This window comes from Fukomys damarensis, unplaced genomic scaffold (assembly GCF_012274545.1).
Source record: "Fukomys damarensis isolate Sample0158 unplaced genomic scaffold, DMR_v1.0_HiC HiC_scaffold_1, whole genome shotgun sequence".
Classification (NCBI taxonomy): Eukaryota; Metazoa; Chordata; class Mammalia; order Rodentia; family Bathyergidae; genus Fukomys; species Fukomys damarensis.
The window spans coordinates 1,206,302-1,228,532 of NW_022900913.1; positions in this window are offsets into that span (position 1 = coordinate 1,206,302).

Below are 22,231 nucleotides of genomic sequence, written 5' to 3' on the forward strand. Positions count from 1 at the left end.
CAGTGCCAGTGACGCACCCCTGCTGGGAGGGCTAGAGGGCTGACCACCCATGGCTCCACAGGTGGGGAGACTGAGGCTGAGTCAGGGCACGTGCTTATGGGCGGAGCCAGTGGGGTTGAGGAGAAGGCAGGCTGGTCCTCTTCCTGTGCTGAAGCAGAAGCCAGCGGAGGTCCACACCCTGCAGAACTCCCAGCAGTGTGGTGCAGCTGGGGACTCACAAGCTCGTCCCTCTGGGCTTTGGACACCTGTACACAGCATGTGTCTCCCCGAGCAGGGCCAGGTGGCTTGGGCTCTGCTCTGGCTCGCTGGTGGAACATGAGCTCTTCCTGGGTGGAAGGGAGGGCTGCTGGCCTGTGGCCCTTCAGCAGGCCAGTTCAGCAAGCCTGTCACAGCCCTGCACGCCCCACACCACAGGGCGGCTCTGCCCGGTCCCAAGAGGGCCGCGTTGGGCTGCGGAGCCACAGTGACCTTCTGGGTTTCAAGATGCATGAGAGCCACCTCACAGTGCGGCAGCTCTGATGCTGCTCACAGCGCCAGGGCATCCTTATCGTGCCGCATGCTCCTCTCATGGCCGGGCCACTCCTGAGGACGTCGTTATAATGAGACTCCCTGCCCGACTCTGTGAGGATTATTCTCACCAAGCTTGGAGTTCATTACAGATGGTTCCCTGCACCTTGGCCACTCTTCCTAAGAAGAACATTAGTATGTTAATTCCTATTCTCTGTGGCCCCACACAAGGGAGAGCTCTGCGGGGAGGCGCTTCGAGTCGGTTCCCAGCTAAGTCAGCCTAAGCCACTGACCTCACCATGGCCCAGGCCTGGCCTGGCTAGGCATTGCTTCTGCTCTGATTTTCCAGAATGTCTGTACTCCTCACTGTGTGTTTTCATGGGTAGGTGTGGCAGGCACAATTCCTGATTCAATGCTACTCAGTAATCAGCCTGAATGTTCTTACAGTGAAAAAAGGTGGCAGGGCTGCTGCAGTCACGCTTCCTGGCTGTCCTTTCTCTGTGCCCTGCTCTGCTCCTGTCCCCTCGGCTCTCGAGTCGTTGCTAGCACTGCGCCCTCAGCACTGCGCCTCCCATCACATGGCCTCTCAGCCCAGAGTTTACTTCACAGAGTCAGCCTCCAAGAGCAGGATGCTGTGGAGATGCAGCCTCAGGGGGAGCACAGATGGAGCTGGGATTCCACTGTCCCAGACCTGGACTGCGGCTTGCAGTTCTGCCTGCTTCTGGCTCTGAGGGAGGAGCTAGCCCAGGACTGTGCCTCACTGTTTCACTCTGCCCCTCCCTGACAGGCTGGGCCCGAGCTTGTCTGATCTGCTCGGCACAGCTGCACCTGCGTCATGACCCGGGCAAGTCCCCTAAGCCACAGAGTTTACACAGAATGAGCCCAGGCTGACCTATGGTGCCAGCAGTTGCAGAGGTTTGAACACAAGTCCCCGTGGTTGTCCTGAGTGGCAGGAGTTGGATTTGAGCCTAAAAAAGGCAGAACCGAGACCTCCCATCCTGGGGGATTGCTTCATCTTCCAGGTTAGTGTGGGGGCTGCTGCTTGGGGGAGATCTGAGCCGCTTCTCTCCCTTAGCAGGAGGTGCAGAGCTTCAAGTGTCCGTGACCATCCAGGGAGGTGTGGGCACTGCCTCTCTCCCTGTCCAGCTAATCACATTTCTCTGGTCGGAAGAAGGTTCCACACTTACTGGTGCACAGGACAGGAGCCAGGCTGCGTGCAGGCCTCAGCTCATGGTTCCTTGGCCAGAAGTCTGTGTCATCATCATCTTGTCTGCTGCAGAAGTGGAAAATGTCATTCTTTAGTTAGATTTAGGGGTTTTCCTTGGATAAAATTCCTTAAGGGGGGGAGGAGGGAGGAGGAGGAGGAGGAGGAGGAAATAAGCAATAGGTAAGCACATAGAGCGATCTGATTGTAGAGATTACAGCAGAAAGAAATCTGTTGTTTTCAAATGTCTTTAGGATTGAAAATAATGTAAATGTAGAAGTTGAAAATATATTTTGCTTTCAGATATGGTGATGTTTAAAGCAGAGCTATCTGCAGTGTATAAGAAATCCAAAGTGATAAACTGAACTATAGATGCACCTGGTTTGTAGCAGCTCTCTGCAGGGGATAGAAGCAAACAGAGTTTTCTTCAGGGAGAAGCCTCCAGCTCGTGTCCTCAGAGCTCTCTCTGCTAAGAAAGTGAGGGCCAGGGTGCAGCTCTGTGGTAGAGCACTTGCCTGTCACATGTGGTACCCAGCTCATCCTCAGTACCAAGTAAAGAAATGGAAAGAAAAATGCAATGTTGGTTTACGGTTTAAAAATATACAAAACACAAAGGAAACTTCAACATGAGCACAATCAGCAGGCAAAAAATAGTTAAAGACTTCAGGTAGTTGAATACTCATGAATACATAATATTAAAAAATAGTTACATTTAAAATCTTTAAAGAAATAATTTTTATAAAGATGAAACAAAAGACTATAGAACATGTGACACTGAAATATGTCAAAGGGAACTACCAGAACTAACACACAGAATAAAGCAAAAACTGTCCCTGAAGTGGGAAAAGTAAACAACTAGAGGATGGAACAACAGCTGGTAGCGACTTCTGAAGAAAATGCAGCCGATGAGGGTGGGAGACATAATTATGAAAGAAAGAAAGGAAGGAAGGAAGGAAAGAAAGAAAGAAAGAAAGAAAAAGAGCAAGCAAGCAAGCAAGCATAAAAACTGATGTAAAAGTTAGCAAACACGTCTGACCCATTTATTTAGAACTCCAGGAGACCAAGGCAGAAAATAGAAAGACACTGTATTTAATACTCCATGGCAGAATCCCCAGCTTGGTGGAGGATCTACTCTCCAATTCAGGCTCAGATCAAGGACTAAACTGAATAAATGAAACAGGAGTCTGGTCCTGCACATGTTCTAATAAAACTGCAGAAGCTTGGAGACGAATATTAGGTTTAAAAACATCCAAAGAATGGGGTACACAGCACAGCCTTGCTGCAGGAAGAGGACTTCACTTGAGGACAGCTTCACTGCAGAACCAGGGACAGGAGTGGGGTGTCAGGCTGCAGATGGCGTGGTGAACAGGGAGAGAGGAAGGTTAGGACAGCCTCTGACCCACAGTTACTATGTCTCATTACCCCAAAGTTTCCATTCAATAAAGAATTCTAAAACATGCTATGGAACAGGAAGTGAAAGTCCAGCCTTCCCACTCAGCCTGGATGGACCCAATGTTGGTGTCTTCCTTCCATAAAGTATCCATGCAGTCACTAGGAATATGCTCCAGAAAATAAGATACGCACAATGACAGTGGCCCAGAAAGGTAATAGCAACAGGGAAGCAGTCATTACAAAAAGAAATGAGTGGAAATTCTATAGTTGAAGAGCAGAAGGACAGCTCCATGTTCAAGTTAGGTGCTGAAGAATGGATCTGAATGTAGGTGAACCAAAAGCACCCAAAAGATCAGGGAGAAAAGTATTGAAAAAAGCAGGAACCAAGTCTGAGCTCACTTGTAACAGCACTAAGCATAACAACACATGAAACTAGACCAGAAAGAGGGAAGAGAAGGAGAATAAAAAGTTAGTGGCCTGGAAACTCCTGAGGCCAGTTACAGAAGAAGCCTGTAGATCCAAATATCTTCAGGGTAAGAGCAGAGTCCCACACCTAGACACACAGGTGATACTGTGGAGAACTCTGAAAGCAGAAGGACAAAATCCACCCCACACAAGGAGACAAAGCCATGCCATCCCCTCAGCGGAGCCATGGAGTCCAGCACTCAGAAAACATTTGTGTTATATATTCAGGATGCTGACACAGAACAGAAATGTTCACCCAAATATTCTGATTCCCACTAGACTGTGCTCTGAAGGTGACAAAAACATCATCCCAGATACAGAGGTGGAGCATGTCTGGAACCCGTGTCCAAGGACCCAAAGACAGGACTCTAGGACAGGAGGGGAAGACCTGATACAAAGATAGGGAACCAGGAAAGGGAGGAAAACATCACTCATATAAATACATGGGTGAATATGCAGCATTGTCTGCTCTTTTCTTATATCTTTAAAAAACATGATTGTAGAAGGAAATAATTGAAACAATAAACTATTGAATTTATTATATGTAGTATTATATGTCTGTATCTTTACAGCTATATCATACACATTCAAAGAAGAGAAGGGAGCTGCAAAAGAGCAAAGTTGATCTATTTTGCTGTTATTAAATTAAGAAAAGCCTGAACTAGACTGAGATAAGGTCAGATATATATTTAAATCCTAAGGCACCTTAAATAAATTAAATGAAAAAGTTAAAAATAAACAAGGAATTGAAATGGTCTAAAAGTCTATTTGTTTAACATAAAAGAAATAAGTTAAAGGAGAGACAAAAATATACATGAGACATATAGAAAAAAAAACATAATGGCAGACATAAATCCAACCATATCAGGAATTACACTAAATGTAAATGGACCAGCATTACAATCAAAGTGCATAGATTATAATTCTGATAAATCACAAGATCTTACATGCTCTTTATAGAAGAAACATTTTTTATTGAAAGACACAAATTTTGGTTGTAGTTCATGGGTACAGATTTAGTTATAGTAGGACAAATAAGTCTAGATGTCTAATGTGCAGCCTGATGTCTATATTTAACATTGTAACAGTAATGATGCAATAATAATATTGCATACCATAACTTTGGCAACATAGTAGATTTCCAATTCTATTATCATGAAAAGGGAAATGTGTTTATGTGTTTGTGTGCACACTCATATGAATGTGTGTGTGGGGGTGGTCATGTAAGGTGTCAGATATTCTAAGTTTCTTGTTATGATATCCATTTCACTATGTTTTCCTACATCAAAACATGTTGTACACTTTAAATATACACGATGAAAAAGATACAAATTAGTTTGAAGTGAACTGACTAAAAATAAATTGACACTACAATGAGCAATTATGTTAAAATCAGACACAAATTTTGCAATAGGAAATATAGAAACTAGAAATCAGGCTAGAGAAAAAGAGGGATATTTTATAATTATAAAAGGGTTAAAATTTCAGGCAGACATGACACTTTTAGATGTGTAGATGCCACCAACAGCACACCAGAGTACCAAATACCTAAAATAAAAATTAACAGAATCAAATAGAGAAGTGTACAGCTCAACAATCATAGTTGAAGATGTAAAACATCTAGTCACAGTAATGGGTAGAAAAAGGAAGTATAAAATGTAATAATGAATAGCAATTTTCAAAGAAAGCATCATCAATAAGAGCTGAATGCACACTTTGCTCAAACACATATAAAATATTCTTTACAACTGACCATAAACTATACCATAAACCAAAACTGAAAGATTTAAAAACTTGAGGTCATGGAAAATTCTCCCACCACAATGAGCTTAGAGATTATCAATATGAAGAAATTTGGAAAAATCTACAACCATCTGGTGCATCAATATCAAGAAAGATTTTCCTTGGTATGCAAGTATCACAGATTAATTTATGTGGTATATTGCTTTAATAGGATGAAGGTTATACGCCAAGTCATAGATGCAGAAAAAATACTTTATGAAATTCAACATCCATTTATGGTAAAAATTCTCAACAAATTAAGTATAGAAGGGTTATACTTTTACACAATAAAGGCTAAAAACCCACAGTCAACATTATACTCAACCATCAAAAATTGAAAGCTTTTCTTTTAGGATCAAGTACAGGAAAAGGAGGCTCTTTCTTGCTTCTTCTAATCAATACAGTACTGGAATTCCTAACAAAAGCAATTAGGCAATAAAATAAAATAAGTCAAAGATACCCAAGTTGGAAAAGATAAATTTAAACTGTCTGCTTGTTGACAACATGATGTTTTATATAAAAACTCTAAAGCCTCCATCATAAAACTTCACTAAAAAAGCCCTAAAGATGGAAAATATAAAATCCATATACAAAAATCACTTTCATCTCTACACAGTAACAACAAACTAGCAGAAAAAGAAAACAAGACAACAATCCTATTTATGGTAGCATAAAAAATAAAATGTTTAGATTTAACTATGAAGGTGAAAGGTATTTATGCAGACATCTACAAAACATTGATGAAAGAAATCAAAGTTGACACATACAAATGGAATGAGATCTTGAGATCAGTGGTGGTTTTGCATTTGACCTCCGAAACCCAGCCAGCAAAAGTGAAAACAGACAAGTGGCATCGCTCCAAATTCAAACAGTTATACACAGTGAAGGGGACAACCACGAGACTCGGAATATGTGCAAGCCTCACATCTCAAGTGGGGTTTACACCCAAAGTATAGAAGGAACTCAACTCAGCAGCAAAGACAATGAAAATGAGCCAATAGCCTGATTCTTAAAATGGGCAAAGAACACGAATAGATATTTTTCCAAGGAAGATGTACAGATGGTCCATGGGACACAGAGAGGTGCCCCACATCCCTAACCATGGAGGAAATGTGCATCAAAGCCACAGTGAAACTTGTCTCACCTGGCTAGCTTGGCTACTAACAGAGAGCTGCAGGCTCGGAGCTGGTGAGAGTGTGGACAGAAGTGGAGAGAAGGGCCTCACACGCCCTTGGTGGGACTGAATTCGTACATCTGCCAGGGACAGCGGTAGCAAGGTTTCTCCAAACACTGCAAACAGGACTGCTGGGGGACCCAGCAATTTCCCTTCCTGTGGAGGGAGATGAAATCAGTGTCTCAAAGAGACCTCTGCACTCCCATGTTCTTTGCAACATTACTCACAAGAGGCAAGACATATAATCAGCCTATGTGTTCCTAGAAGGATAATGAAAGGGTTGTGCATATATAAAACATGATCGATGTTTGAAAAGAATGGAGCATTACCCAGCCCTGAAGAAAAGAAAACTCTGTTGTTTGCAACTACACAGAACCTGGAGGGCATTACAACTAAGTGAAAGGCAGAGGAACGATTTAGAAAGACAATACTACATGGTCTCATTTATATGTAGAATCTAAAAAAGCTATACCTATTAAAGAAGAGATTCTAACTGTGGTCAAGGAGACAGAACTAAGGGGGAATGGGCTAATCTTGCTTAAAGGATATAAGATTTTCTTTTTGCAAGATGAGTAAGTTCTGGAGATCGAATTCATGGTCTGTGATGATAGTTCACAATGCTGTGTGTATACCTGGAATTTGATAAAAGACAATACTATCTCAACCATTCTCAGCTAGAATAAAATGGTCAATGTGGGAGGTGGCGGGGATATTCCTTAGCTTGATTGTAACAATCGCTTCATAATATAGAAGTATATCATAGCATCACTTAGTTACCTATGTAGAATCTAACAATCACACCTCAACAGTGCTTAAAAAGAACAAAGAAGATAAACAACCCAATTAAACAACATAAAGTGTTGATTTTGCCACAGGTGATGCATGCATGACTAATATAAAGGTGTAGATGTCACTAAATATTACAGCAATTCAAATAAAACTGAAGTTGGAAAATATTGCATGTAGTACAATGACCAAAGTAAAAAAGACACACAAAAGAGGAAATCCAGATGTCCGTTAGGTGAAGCATCAAAGGCATAATTTATGAGCAAAACAATCTATAAATATTATGAGTTGTGCTTCTGTAAACATGGGTATGCGTGCATGCATCCCTGTAATATGTCTTTAACTCTTTTGGAAAGATCCCTAGATAGTAATACCTGAGCCAAATGGAATTTCTAGTTTGAGGTTTTTTGGGGGGCTGGTATTTGGGATCGAATTCAGGCCTTGTGTTTGAGAGGCAGGAGGTGGAACCATTGAGCTAAATCCCCAGCCCTCTAGTTTTAGTTTTTGAGTAATCTCCATACTGATTTCCATAGTGGTTGTTCTAGTTTACATTCCCACCAACAATGTGGAAGGGTTCCTTTACCCCACAGGTTTGCCAGCATTTGTTACTCCTTGATTTCTTGATGATGGCCATTCTTTTCTGGAAACTTGGTGTGGTTGAATTGTATTTTTCTAATGGTCAGTGATGTTGAACACTTTTTGTTGTATTTATTGTCCATTTGTGCTTTTCCTTCTGAGAAGGAGTACTGCCCATTTCTTGATTGCGTCTTTTACTTGTGGGGATTATTTTTAAAAATTTATTTCAACTGCATAAAATTCTGCTGAAATGTTGAGCTTGCTCAGTGCTGAAACCGTCCAACCTGTTCACTAGCACATTACTGGGAACTTCCGTAACTGTAGTCCTGAGCAATAAAGTGGGTAAGAAAATGAAAAATGAGAGTAGAATACCTTCCAGGACAGGATGGAGGCACCAGTAGACACATTCTTCTGATATGGATAAGTTGGAGCAGGAAAGAGAAGAATGGCACCTGTGAGGTCCTCTCCATCTAATCTTTAAAATTGTTTTGTAGCCATATATACGTGTGCATAGGCATGTGTGTGTGTGTGTGTGTGTGTGTGTGTGTGTGTGTGTGTGTGTAGAAAGAGAGAGAGTCATGGGGAATGATAGAACCTATCTATAAGCCACAAAGCAGAACACAGTGATCATCCCTGACTCACCTTCCAATCCAAGGTCTCCCGCTGGTGTGTTTTCCCATTTCCCTACTCACCCCCAGGTAAGAAGTATCCTGAATTTAATGTTTACTGCTTTTCAAAAGCATGTTATGCATGCACATATCCTTAAACATATGTCCTCTTATTTTTGCACTATTTAAAAACATTGTTAGAAAGTAAAAACAAAATCATTAAATAAGCTGGCATTTATGGAAGTGAACAGTTTCTGCTCCACAATAGGAATTTTCAAAATTATGAGGCCACAACCCAAAGGATGGAAAAAAAAATGGCAAAAGTAATAGTTGAAAATGTTTGCTATCTAAATATACAAAGAAGCCGTTAAAACTCAACAATACGAACACAAACAACCTGTTTAAAAATTTGAAATGTGGATCTTAAGAGAACCGTCATCAGAGATGATAACACAGAAGTAAGCACACCAAAAAAGTTCTCCGTGTCACAAAGGAAAGAAACTTAAAACAAGACCCACCCCGTGTACCTGTATTACTCATCTTTCCCATCTCTTGTGACACAGTATCAACACACATAACTTGAAAAAAGAGAGGTTTAATTTGGCTCACGGTTTCAGTGGGTTCAGTCCAGATTTGATAGAGGCAAAAATGCTTTGGTGAATGGATAAAAAACAAAATGCCCAGTTCATGGCAGTTGGAAAGCAGAGCTGGGGAACAGTACCAGGGGAGTGAGGAACCAGATACCCAAAGTAACACCACCATGACCCAACAATATACGTGCTTAACTGTGTGTTACCAATTCCCTAGGTAGCTCCCAAGCCAATTAGGCTTAACATAATTAAGCCTAACCACTGTACTCCAAACCTTATGAACTTGACACTTTGACACATCTCCTTCAATCACACTTAACCTACACATAAACACAATAAAAAGTTAATAATCCTTCTTAATAGAATGCAATAACAGAATTCTGCTAAATAGTTTCCAATAATCCCTCCCCTAAACTCTCAACATTTGAAATATTTTTCAAACTTCAAGTCAAAGTCTCTTCTGAGATTCAAGTCAATCTCCCAGCTGAGAATATCTGTAAATATCAGAATACCAAGGTATAATGGCACAGGATAAGTAGTCCCATTCTAAGGGATGAATAGTGGGAAATAAAAGAATTGGGCCAAATCAAGACTAAAAGCCAAAAGGGCAAGCATGAAGTCCTGTAGCTCCATATTTGTATCTGGGGCATGTGATAGTAAGGTATCTGTTCCAGAGGGCTTGGGCAGCTCTGCCCCTATGGTCTTGAGGTTTCAGCATCTGCAGGATCTCTCTCAGCTGGCTCCACTTAGATCCTGTAGCTTTCTGCAGAAGACATTCCATATTCCTGGCATCTCTGACTTGCTGGGATCTCACATACACCCTTGGTTACATCCCCACAGCTTCACACACTACTCTCTTAGTAGGTCCTTGCTTGGCCTCCCATCTTTCTTTGAAATTTGAGTAGAAGCCTCTCTGATATCATAACTCTTGCATTCTGCATGGCATTAAAACCAGCGTTATGTGTACAATGTCAAGCTGTATTTTGGAACAGTAGCCATGCCCCCTTGGACCATGGCTGCAGTTGCTTCTGAGTGCCTGGTTGGCTAAGCACAGTAGAGTGAATCCTGGAGAACCAACTCATTATGATACCCTTCTCCAGCAGGGAACCAGTGGTTCTCTTCTCAAAATAAAGTTCATAGTTTTGCATCTTTGAGTCTGTTATGCAGTCTTACTGATTCCTTAGATGACCACAACAGATCTTTATTTTGTCCCTGTGCAAAATACTTGGTTTCTTTTTAACAGTGCTAATGTCTTCAGCAACCATATCTTCTTTGGCTTAAATTTTAAATACAGTTTCTTTTTAGACAACATTTTGTTCCAAAAATTTTGCTCTGCTTTTTGCTTCCATGTTTTGCTATAAATTTGTCTGAAAGCATCCAACAGTACTCATCCACAACCTGAATGTTGGACTGCTTTGAAATTTCCTCAGCTAGATCAATTAATTAATAGCTCTTTAGCCCAGCCTTCTACGAAGTCATAGGATGTAAGAAAAATGTAGACTTTTCTTTCCCAGAATGTAACATGCATGGTATCAAGTCCAACTACCAAAAGAACTTTCATAACTATTATGGCTTGTGGCTAGATGTCCTCCCAAAGCCTCACACAGTCATAGGTGGCGATTTTTAGAGGTGGCTGGATCTAGAATGTGTGATGCTGAGATGGATTCATGGTGCAAGGCAAAGATTAATGGAACTGGGATTAAGGGTGTGAGTGCTACCTGCCCTAAGGGTGTGTAGCATAGATAAAATATTAAGGTACAGAATGAGACTTGTCATTTGAACTAATTTGCTTGCTTTTGCTGTCTTCTGCCTGCCATGACTGTTTCTTCTCTGCAACACCCCTGTGCCACACCACTCTGCCTTGGAGCTAGGTATGAACTGAAACCTCCACAAACTGTGAGTTAAATAAACTTTTCCTCCTTTAACTTTGGGTGTTGGGTGTTTGTCTCAGCATGAGAAAAAGTAACTAACACAATCTCAAGTGAAAACTTCCTGAGCCTGACTTTAACTGTCCATATTTCTATCACCGTTTTGGTTTTGTGATCTCCAACAAGAATTGCCCATCAAGCTCTGCTTACAACATCCTAAGGTTTCTCTAGTCTGCATCTCTAAACATTTACAAACTTCCTGCAGAGCAGTTCCAGTGGTTTCTGAGTCACGTAGTTAAAGCAGAGTCACACCAACCACCGCACTCCTGGTACGAACTTTATGTATCAGTTGGCTTTTCCATTGCTGAGACACAACTCCCAACATCTACAACTTGAAGGATGAGAGATCTAATTTGGTTCACATTTTAAGGGGATTTGGTCAATGGTTGGATGATTCTAATGCAGCAATGTCATGGCAGAAGGAGGAAGCAAGGTTCATAAATTTGTGACAATTGAGAAACAGAGCTCAATACATATGGGAGCAACACCAGAGAGAAAGGGGCCAGAGATCATACATAGAACCCAAGGTCATGCCTACATGACCCACTTAGACACAACCAGAAGTGAGCTTTACTAATCCTCCTCTAAGTGGCTTCAAAGCCAATCAGGCTGATACAATTAAGCTTAACCAAGACCATTAGAATATCTATGGAAGTTGCCCAAAATCAGAACATGGATGACCCTCAAGCCTGGTGAGGATGGGAAGAGTAAGAGCTCACTCATTGCCCATAGTAATGCAGATTGGAAGAGTCATTTTGAAAGATATTTTGGCAATTTCTTATAAAATTAAGCACACCATTACTCTGCAATTTCATAATCATGTTCTGTGGTACCTATTAAAAGAGATGAAAACTCATATCCACACAAAATGTGCACTTGGGTGTTTATAGCAGTTTTAATCATAATTACCAGTTCTTGGAGGCCACTTAGATGTCTTCATTTGGTACATGGAAAAGTAAATGGTAGTCCATTCACTCAGTGGAATACTACTCAGTGATAAAAAAGAATGAGCTATCAAGTCATGAAGACATGGAAGGACCTAAAGTTCATATGACTCAGTGAAAGATGCTAACTTGAAAAGGCTGCACATTGTATAATTCAAATTATATAACATTTTGGAAAAAAATTATGAAGACAATGAAAAGATCAGGGGTGCTGCAGTTTAGAAGGCAAATTAGTAGGCTGAACAGGGGTTATCAGGAAATTCAGGGCAGTCAGATTACCTTGTACTGTACACTAGTGGTGGACACTTCATTATGCTTTCTTCCAGACCCTTAGACTGCACAACGTCCTGGGAAACCTCACTGTGAGCTACAGATCCTGAGTTATCATGACCTGTCAACATAGGGATGGCCTGTGATGATGCCTCAGCCCACTGAGGGCGCTGGTCACACAGGGCCTGCCTGTGCAGGGACAGGAACCATAGGGGATCTCTCTGGACCATCCACTCATTGCATGCTGTGAACCTAAATCTGCTCTTAATAAAAAGGGTCTGGCCTTCCCAGTGGAGGCAGGGATGCCAGCTGCCTGCGCACAGCCTATCGGGAGGTCTGAAGCACAGATCTGAGTGCTGCTGGGGCTGTGTAGCCCTGAGGGGAGGAGCTCTTCCTTCTGGACGTGGACTGGTGTGTGTACACATGCACACACACACCTGTCCACCTGTATCCTTGTCATTGGAAATGTAGCAATTACGTTCGGGTCAGAAGCCTGGCCAGACTCCGTGTCACTTTTCCAGGCTGACTTTCTGCACAAGCAGGATGACTGTGACAGTGGAGTTGTGTCCTGGACCCCTCTGGTTGGCCTCACCTCCTCCATCCTGGGCCGTGGCACAAGGCGTAGTGGCACAGCAGGTGCCCCTTTTGTGATAGTCTGTTGCCTGTGTCATGCATCTTCCCTGGCCCCGCTGACCACCTGCTGCAGGGGGGTGGGGGTCCCCATCCCACAGAGCCCCAGGCTGCTGCCCATCAAGCAGACAGGCTCTACCTGCCTGTACCCGGGGCCTTATTCTCCAAACCTTGGGCTTCGCCTGGCTTTCTCGCTTGGTGTGCAGCCCCTTCCCACTCTGCCCGTATCACTCTGCCTGGCCTCCCTGCAGCTCTGACCTGCTGGGTCCACCTTGTGGCTCTGCTGCAGCCAAGACTCTGGTTCTGGCCTCTCCCCCTGCCTGCCCTGCTCCTCCTTACCCAGCGGTGCTGGAGAGGCTGTGAGAATGGTCTCACTTGCCAATTCTCTGAGTTGAAAGTCTTGAAAGGGCCTAGAACTCCCCTGTTCACAGGCAACAGACCACTCCCTGCCACCGTGAGGACAGCAGACTGCCATACCGGTTCCCACATCCACCCCACCATACACAAGGCTGGGCAGTGCCCTGCAGCTCCTGGGCAATGTCTTTACTGGGGGAGAGAATGACCATAAAATCTCCAGTTGACACAAATCAGAAAGTAATGGCTACTAAAGCAGGAAATAAATCAGAATGTCAGAGGAGCAGGAATGTTGGGCCTGAAGTAACAGAATTAAATGGAATAAGACAGAATATAAATTCCCCAATGGAAGTTGAAAGCAGCAGTTATCCACATGCAGCACGGAGCTGCTCAGACTTGATGAACACTGGGATTAAAAAGGACAGAGGGGCAGGTGGGGTGAGACACTGGGAGGACAGCTGGTGTGAACTGGTGCCCTGGGGACCGACCTGGGGCCTCTGTGTGGCTGGGACACTGCTGGCCCAGATGAGGTGGGAGGGAAGGTGTCACTGCTCCGAGTGCCTGCCAACCTCTGCTGGGAGCCACGTGCACACTTCAGGGTCAGTGGCTTCCCCAGGAGCACACAGACCATTGCCAGGACCTCCAGGTACCTAGAAGGCTGCTCGGGCAGATGGCGATGACATGGGAAGTGAATGGTGGGGCTTCCAGACCCAAGAGGGCTGCTCACACGGCAGTGCCCAGACTGCCAGATCTCCTAGTGTAAGATGCGAACTGATAAGTACAGCAAGCTTATCTGGAGAGATCTGTTGAGCTCAGAAGTTCTTGAAAGGAGATTGTCCTGCCTGGATTTCCGTCCATGGGAGGCATCATGTAGTTGACTCTCTCTGCTGCTTGGTGATCAGCATCACCCATGCAGGCAGCTGATCCAGGACCACCTGGCCCAGGCCACACAATGTGGACTGTCCCTGCCTCGTGGCCCTGAAAGGACGCTGCATGCTTCCCATGGGACTGGAAAGCTGGCCCAGCCTCCTGCAGCCTGCTGTCCTCCAAGATCCACTCACTGGGTCCGGATGGAGTGAGCCCAGCATGTGTGCTGTGACTCTGCAAGGACTCGGTCCCTGCGCCCCACTCAGCAAAGGATGGGAGCATCCGGCAGGCTGCAGAGCCATCCTGGAGTGCAGACTCCTCTGTCCTCACCAGTGTGACTGGAGAAGGGGGCAGAACATTCACAACGGGATACGTGGGGCTCAATTCCCAAGAGCACCCACCATCCTCATCCCAGAGTGGGAGTGGCCTGGGGCCCTGCTTATGCATGGTGGGGCATGGGGCGGCTGAGGACCGCGGTGCTTTGGACAGCACCACAGTGCTGGGAACAGGCTCGAGGGCCCAGGGTCAGCTCCTCAGACCACTGTAGGCTCCAGGGCTAAAGAGAGAGTGCTCAGGGCCGAGAAGGACCCCACTGCAAAGCCCCACCAGGGTCGAGGCTGGAGACCACAGTGATGCCTTGCACCGTGGCCTGGGTGAGCTGATGCAGGAGCAAAGCACCAGCAACAAGAGGGGCTTTGACTGAACTGTCCTGTACAGAGACACTGGTCTCCTGCTCCTTTTTCGTGTAAGGGGAACAGCAAAGAATACTATGTCGGAAGGTACAAACTGTTCATGAAGACCAGAGTTGGATTATGTCCGCCCCCAGCACTCACCTGCCTTGGAAACCCTTGATTTGGCCCTGGCCCAGCTTTGATGGGGACAAGGCCGCGTGTGCCCCAGTGTACATGAGACACTCCAGTGTGCACCCAATGCCCGCCCTTGGCCACGGCCGCCACTTCCACACTGGCTGCCTGGGGTCCTCTGTGAACCCTGCCCACCCCATGAGAGCACAGCCAGACTTCCCTGCTGCTGGGCTCCCTGCCTGAGCTCAAACCCTACTGGTTTAAGGGAGGCACACACCTCTCTTCTGGGCAGTGACAGCTAAATGGTCATGCAGACTGATGTCTTAGTTCTTGTCACAGATCCCTGATCCATCACCAGAGCAGGGGCTTGCTGTGAATCCTCAGGGCCAGAGAAGTGGCTGCAGGTCACTCATTTCTGACCCCATTCCAGCACAGACCCATGTGAGCTGGGGCTAAGAAGACCTTCGTGTGTTCAGAGGACTCAGAATGCAGGCTGAAGACAACTTGCAAAGCCCAGCTCACTTGCTGAAGAGCTGCACTAAATTACATTCCCCTCATGGCTCCCCGTCCACACTGCATAATTGTATATTCAAAGCAAATGCATTATTTAAACAATAATATACTCTCTATTAGCTCCTTGCTTTGGGTTAATGGTTGGCTGAAGCAATTATAGGGCCCCAGGGAGAGACTTGCGGAAGAAGAACCAAGATGCACCACCAATAAGCTGTGACTCCGCTTTACGGCAGTAATTAAAGATTTTTATACAGTGTACTAAGGGATTGTAAGGGTGTTAAGGACACAATAATGACCGACAATTTTCTTCCATACTAGTGCAGGGAAGAGAACGAGACCAGGCAGCCTCGAGGGCCAGGGTACCTGGCATAGCTCACATTGTTGTTTAATACACCTTCCAGGTGCAGGCCAGCAGTGCTGTGATCATCACATGCTACAATATTAAAAACAGGTAGGAACTGGCTTCCAGGCAGGTGCAGAAGGTTAGAAGTATGTGAACCGCATAAAACCGCTGTTGGGGATGAGCGGGAGACGCCACCGCATCATTTGAGGTAGGAAGTTGATTCCCTCAGGCACGAGGAGTGTTGCAAGCTGTGGTCTCAGTGAGGGTCCAGTGGGGCTGCAGAACCATCTGGAAGCCTCCTGTGCATGGCGTCTGCTCCCCAGGCCTCCACCCCACCTCTCTTCCCACCTCCTCACCTGTCCCTTCCACTGCCCCCAGCAGCCCCTTTGTCACCTGATCGGTCTCTGTTGCCTCTTCTTTTGGTTCCCAGCCAGTCCCATGTGCACAGAATCCCACTGGGTCCCGGACATGGACCTGTGACTGAGTCCCGGGGGCACCATGACCACTGGAAAGCCAACGAGGTGGCGTCTCACACACATTTGTGAGATGTGCTCGAAATGTATGCTGTGTGTTTGAGTAAAACAAAGTTGTTATAGTGACACATCGCCATTAATTCCACTCAAAATACTGCCCTTGCTTTGAACACAGGTATACTGCCCCTCTTGCCACTTTTAAAAGCAGTTCTAGAGTCCCCTTGTTGAATGTTGTAGAGTTGGGATAAAAATACAGTGCACACTGCTGCTGAGTGACATCCAGCTGAAAGGCAGGCTCTCAAACTTGTGACTCTGGGTCCTCATCCACCTTAGATGCAGATAAAGCCAGTGTGACCGCCAGCTCTTCCTCAAAGTGAAAACGGCCCTGAAAGGGAAATGTTTTGAATGGACTCAGGACATCTAGGCAGCCAGCTACAGGCCCGCGGGTGGTGCACACTGCTGCTGAGTGACATCCAGCTGAAAGGCAGGCTCTCAAACTTGTGACTCTGGGTCCTCATCCACCTTAGATGCAGATAAAGCCAGTGTGACCGCCAGCTCTTCCTCAAAGTGAAAACGGCCCTGAAAGGGAAATGTTTTGAATGGACTCAGGACATCTAGGCAGCCAGCTACAGGCCTGCGGGGATGGCCTCCGCCTGCCTTAGAGAGCTCGAGGTTGAGCCACCCCGGGGCCTGTGGGCCACAGCAAGCCTGTGGGATTGCTGTTTGAGGTCACCTGGTCTGTGACCCTGTTACACAGCACAGAAAGCTGACGTGGAAATCATCACGCAGGAACCGAGGAATGCAAGGCAGGGAGGCGAAGGGGAGCCTGGCTCAAGTATGCCCGGGCCTAGCTCTGTCCACCAGAGGGGTGAAGTTGCCAAAGTGGTCCCACACTGCGTCGAGGGCTGGGCTCCCGCTGGTAAGACTACTTCCTCCTTCATCCGGCTGAGAGGAGCAAATGTATTAAGAAACACACACGTGGTAAGCCCCAAAGAAGCTCAGGCTTCTGATATGCCCGAGAGCTAGAGATGCAGCCTAAAAACCACTTTGAATTGTTTATTTGGAAAAATGTACATGCTTGAGCTCCCATAGGTTACTTGACGTGACCTTGTTTCTCCAGTTGAAATTTCCTGCTAAGTCCTGTGCAAACATCATTAAAAATGTGCTTCTCCGCCTTGTCTTTTACAATTTAGAAGAGATAACATTGAAGCAAATATACACATGGAAACACAAAACAAATGTGTAAAATGTGTGCAAACATTAAACATAATTAAGGAGATGTTTTGAGCGTGTGCGTCGGACAGTGCTGTAGATTCAGATGTTTGATGTTTGCTCAGAGCTGACTTGGCGGCTTCTGTGAACGGCCAGGGGGAAAGTGTGTCTACAGGGACGATAAGAACCCGGAGATGCTCCTGGGAAGGAAGGAGGGGAAGTGGTGCCGCTCCCCAGAGTGGAGAAAGGAGGGCTGGCTGTGGGGTCCCGGAGGCCAGGGGGCTGGCTTCGCCGCGCCGGGAGAAGGTAAAGAAGTGGCGACAGTACACAGGGGCTGTTCCAAGGAAGGCACGTTGCCTTGAGTCCCACTCGAAATCCTCTCCCTCACCTCAGACACACTCACCATGCTTCCTGCCGCCTCCTGAAGCAGTTCTGGAAATGCCCTTTCCTCAGTGTGTTTCTGAGGCGTGATAAAAAGTATGGCGAATACTGTTGCCCCGTGCGCTCCGATGGCAAAGTAGTCTCACAAAGTCATGACCCTGTGTCTTCCCCCACCTGGTCCGCCAGATCTGGCATCACGTGATTCCTGGTTCCTCCCCCGAGACAAATGACCATGAAAGGACAACGCTTTGAATCTATTCAGGACTCCGAGGCAGCCACGAAAGCGCGGCTAACGACACTCAGGAAAGAGGACTCGCAGACCTGCTTTGGAAAGTTCCGGGAACCATGGGATAAGTGGGTTTGAATCCAGAGGGAAGATTTTGGGGAGGATTCGTGGCAGTATGTCTCTTACTGTAATAAATCTTTTTAAAATTTAAATAATCACTTATTGTTTGAGCACATCTTATGTTAAAGTAAGATGCCAGTCACGGTCAAAGGAGGAGATTGCTGGATCCTGTGTGGTTCTGTTTTTTGTTTTTTGAGGAACCATCACAGTGTTTCCCATAATGACTGAACCGACTTACGTCCTCAGAGACAGTGTGTGAGAGGCCCCTTGTCTCAACATTCCTGTCAGCACTGTTACTTTGGTATTTTTGTTAATAGCCAGTCTAGCTGATGTGAGGTAATATACCATTCAATTAGCATTTATTTTCCATTAAGTTTTTTGGTACAATTGAGGTATACAATACACTTACATTCATCATCGGGATCTTGTACCTTTACATAATGCATCTTGGTTCTTATTTTTTCCATATGCCCTGTGCTTTCTTCACCCCCCTCCACCCTACCTACGTTACAGAGACTTTGTTTCCATGTTTTTTCTTCTCTCAGATTTTTTCTTTTCTCTTGCCTTTCCTCTACTCCTTCTACTTCTCCTACTCCTTTAGAACTTTTCTTCCTATTACACAATATCAATTATATGTTTTGATCCTTACTTATACTTTTGGATTTTCACACCAGAGAAACTATTCAGTATGCACACAAGCATGTCCTATTAATTTCACTTAAGAATATGGCCTCAAAGTACATCCACTTTTTGGAGAATGACTCATGTGCAGCCAAAAAGAATGTATTCTAATTTTGTGGGGTGGAACACTCTGTAGACATCTATTAAGTCTGTTTGTTCAGTGCTAGTTTTGTTGAGTTCTAGTATTTTGTTGTTGATTTTTTGTCTAGATGACCTGACTCTTTGTGACAGTGGGGCAGTGAGGTCCCCCACTACAATTGTATTAGTGCTTATTTGGTTTTTAATGTCCCTTAATATCTGTTTTGTATAGTTGGAGGCATTAGCATTTGATGCATATATATTTATGATTGTCATCACTTCCTCTTGGATTGTTCTCTTTATAAGGATGTAGTGACCTTCTTTGTCTTTCTTAATTAGTTTTGGTTTGAAATTTACTTTGTCTGCAAATAAGATATCTACCCCTACTTCTTTCTGGGCTCCTGTCACATGGAGAACTGCTTTCTACCCTTTTATTTTCAGTTTATAAGTTTCTTTTTTTTTGGAATTGATATTAATAAGTTTTTATTCGTTTATTTATTTTTATTTCTCCAAAGAAAGACCACATCTGATCCACTACAAATTTAAAAAGAAAAAAAAAAACCTATTAGTGGAATATAATCACGCTTAAAAAATGCAGAAATAATCAATTTCCTGAATTAGTTATTTCAGAATGAACTTACTTGTGAAACCATTTCCCTTTGCAAGCAATAGGACACTACCAACACCCCAGGACCCCATTATGTCCTGCTAACCACTGTGCCCTTCCTCCTGTTAACAGAACTACTGTACTATGGATAATTTTGCCTATTCTTTTCAAGCATTATGGGAATAATGTATGCTTTGTGTCTGGCTTCTTTTGCTAAATTGTTTCTAAAATTTACTCTATTATTGCTTATGGGTATTGTTTGTTCATTTTGATGGGTTTAATGTGTTTATTATACGAACATATCACAATTTATTTATTTAATGGACATATGTCCATATAAGTTTCCTTTTGAACTAGGTACATTTTTTGTATACAGAATATTGTTGAATTTTGCTTCTTAATCCATTCTATGATTCTATTTCTTTTGATTGGTGCATTGAGGCCATTGACATTGATGGTTATAACTGATATGTATTAACTTATCATCATCATGTTATTTTCCTGTTGTTGGCTCTTTTTATTTTTCCCCCTTTCCCTTTAGTTTCTTGCCTTGCCTAATTGATTTGCTCTGTTGGAACTCATGGTGTTGTGACCTACATTGTTTTTTTCTAGGATATTGTTTAGAATTGTTTGGAGTTCTGGTTTGGTGTGTATGAAATTTCTCAGGTATTCTTTGTTGTGGAAGTTTCTTATTTCCCCATCAATTTTGAAAGATAGTTTTTCAGGATACATCAGTCTAGGTTGGAGGTTGTTTTCTTTTAGGGCTCAAAATACCTCACTCCAGGCTGTCCTTGACTTGAGGGTTTGTGTTGAAAAGTCTGCTGTGACTCTGATGGGCTTCCCTTTGCATGTGCTTTGTTTCTTTTCTCTAATTGCTTGTAGTATTTTGTTCTTCTGTTGGGTTTCTGGGATCTTGATTATTATATGCCTAGGTGTAGATTTTTTTTTTTTTGATCATGACTAGTTAGAGTCCTATATGCCTCACTTATCTGTATGTTAAGTTGTCTTGCTCTGTTTGGGAAGTTTTGTGTCATTAATTCTGTGAATAGATTTTTTTTATGTCATTTCTACTTTCTCCTGCTTTTTCATGAACTCCTGTCAGTCTTGTATTATTCTTCTTTACATCATCTAGGAGCTGTTGGATTGATTTTTCATGGTCCCTTACTATTTTAATAGATCTCTCTTTTCATGGTCACTGATCACCATCCTGTCTTCTATATTTGATATTCTGTCTTCAGATTGGCTCAGTCTGCTGTGTATACTTTCAATAGTGTTTTTAATCTCCTGGATAACAGTTTTAATTTGTTTCATGGATTTGATTTCTTTCCTATGCTGAGCATTCATGGCTTCCATCATGGTCCTGAACTCATCTATTTTTTTTTAATCTGTTTTTCTTATAGAGACTTTAATCATGTCTTTTACTCTGCTCACCATCTCTGTATTTATCTTGGAAATTATTTCTGTTTTGAATTTTTCTAGAGACTCATTTATTGGTTTTGTTACTTCCTGTGGTATCGGTTCAGGGTGTCCAGGTGGTTGCTTATCAAACTTTTCCACATTGATTCCCCCAGAATTTGCCTTTGGTAAGCTGGAAGACTGAGTTTGTGACTTGCTTACATGTCTTTTTATTTCTATTATTGTTGTTGATACAGTCCTTGGTTTAATTCCTGGGTTGTTACTTCAGTATTGCTTATTGTAAGTATCTTTGTTGCTTGTATTTAGAACCATTATGGAATGACTGCTTCTCAGAGGTGTCTTCCAGATACAGCTGATCTTAAGGTTTTGAATCTCTAGTGATTTGGGGGCAATCAAATTATCATTAGAGATAACTGATTAGATTAATCACAACACTAGCCCAAGTGCTACAGTCAGCAACAACAATAGAATCATGCACAGCTTAGAAGATGACACTTTGTGGTAGTTATTAATCTATCACTTCTAATCATGTGAAATAAATCAAAATCAAGAACTAGCCAAAAATATGTTTATAGTGAATAAACTGTTCAATATAGTAACTTTACCCTTTGGGATGGGGACTTAGAAGGAGTAAGGCCCTCTTATTGATCGTCACTTCTGCTCTATCTTTAAGATGCCCCTGTGCCTCTTCAGCATGGATCCAGGTACAGGCACAGCCAGGAGGCCAGAAGTGGGGGGTGGGGTGCAGTCTGGGGTGGTGCTGGAGGCATCTGAGCAGCTCCAGTTCTCACCAGTCTGCTCATGGTCATTGTGTGTCTTCTTGGGAGAAATATCTATCACACGTGTTAAAGTATGACTGCATCAAAGAGACAATCTGATGTGACCGTGAAGAGTGGTTCCTTTAATATAGGTAAGTGCAGTCAGCTAGTATTTGTTGAGGAGTTTTGCATTTATATTTATATTCAGCTTTAATTTTCTTTCCTTATAGTGTCCTTGTTTGGCTTTGGTATAGACCGAATGCTGGCCTCGTGTAGATGGAAGAGTTTAAGAAAGATTAGTAGTTGTTATGGTTTAGGTCTTCAAGGTCTCACCAAAGTTTTCTGTGTTCAGAGGTGGAACTTTTAGAAGAGGTGACTGAATCATGGATTTGCTATGCTCATCAGTGGATTAAATGGATCCATTGATGAGTTCATAGCTAAATGTGCCTGTTTGGAAGAGATATGTTACAGGGAATACGTCTTTCGAGGGTGTATCTCCCTTCCTGGATGCTTGCTACTCTCTCACCCTCCCTCCCTCCCTCC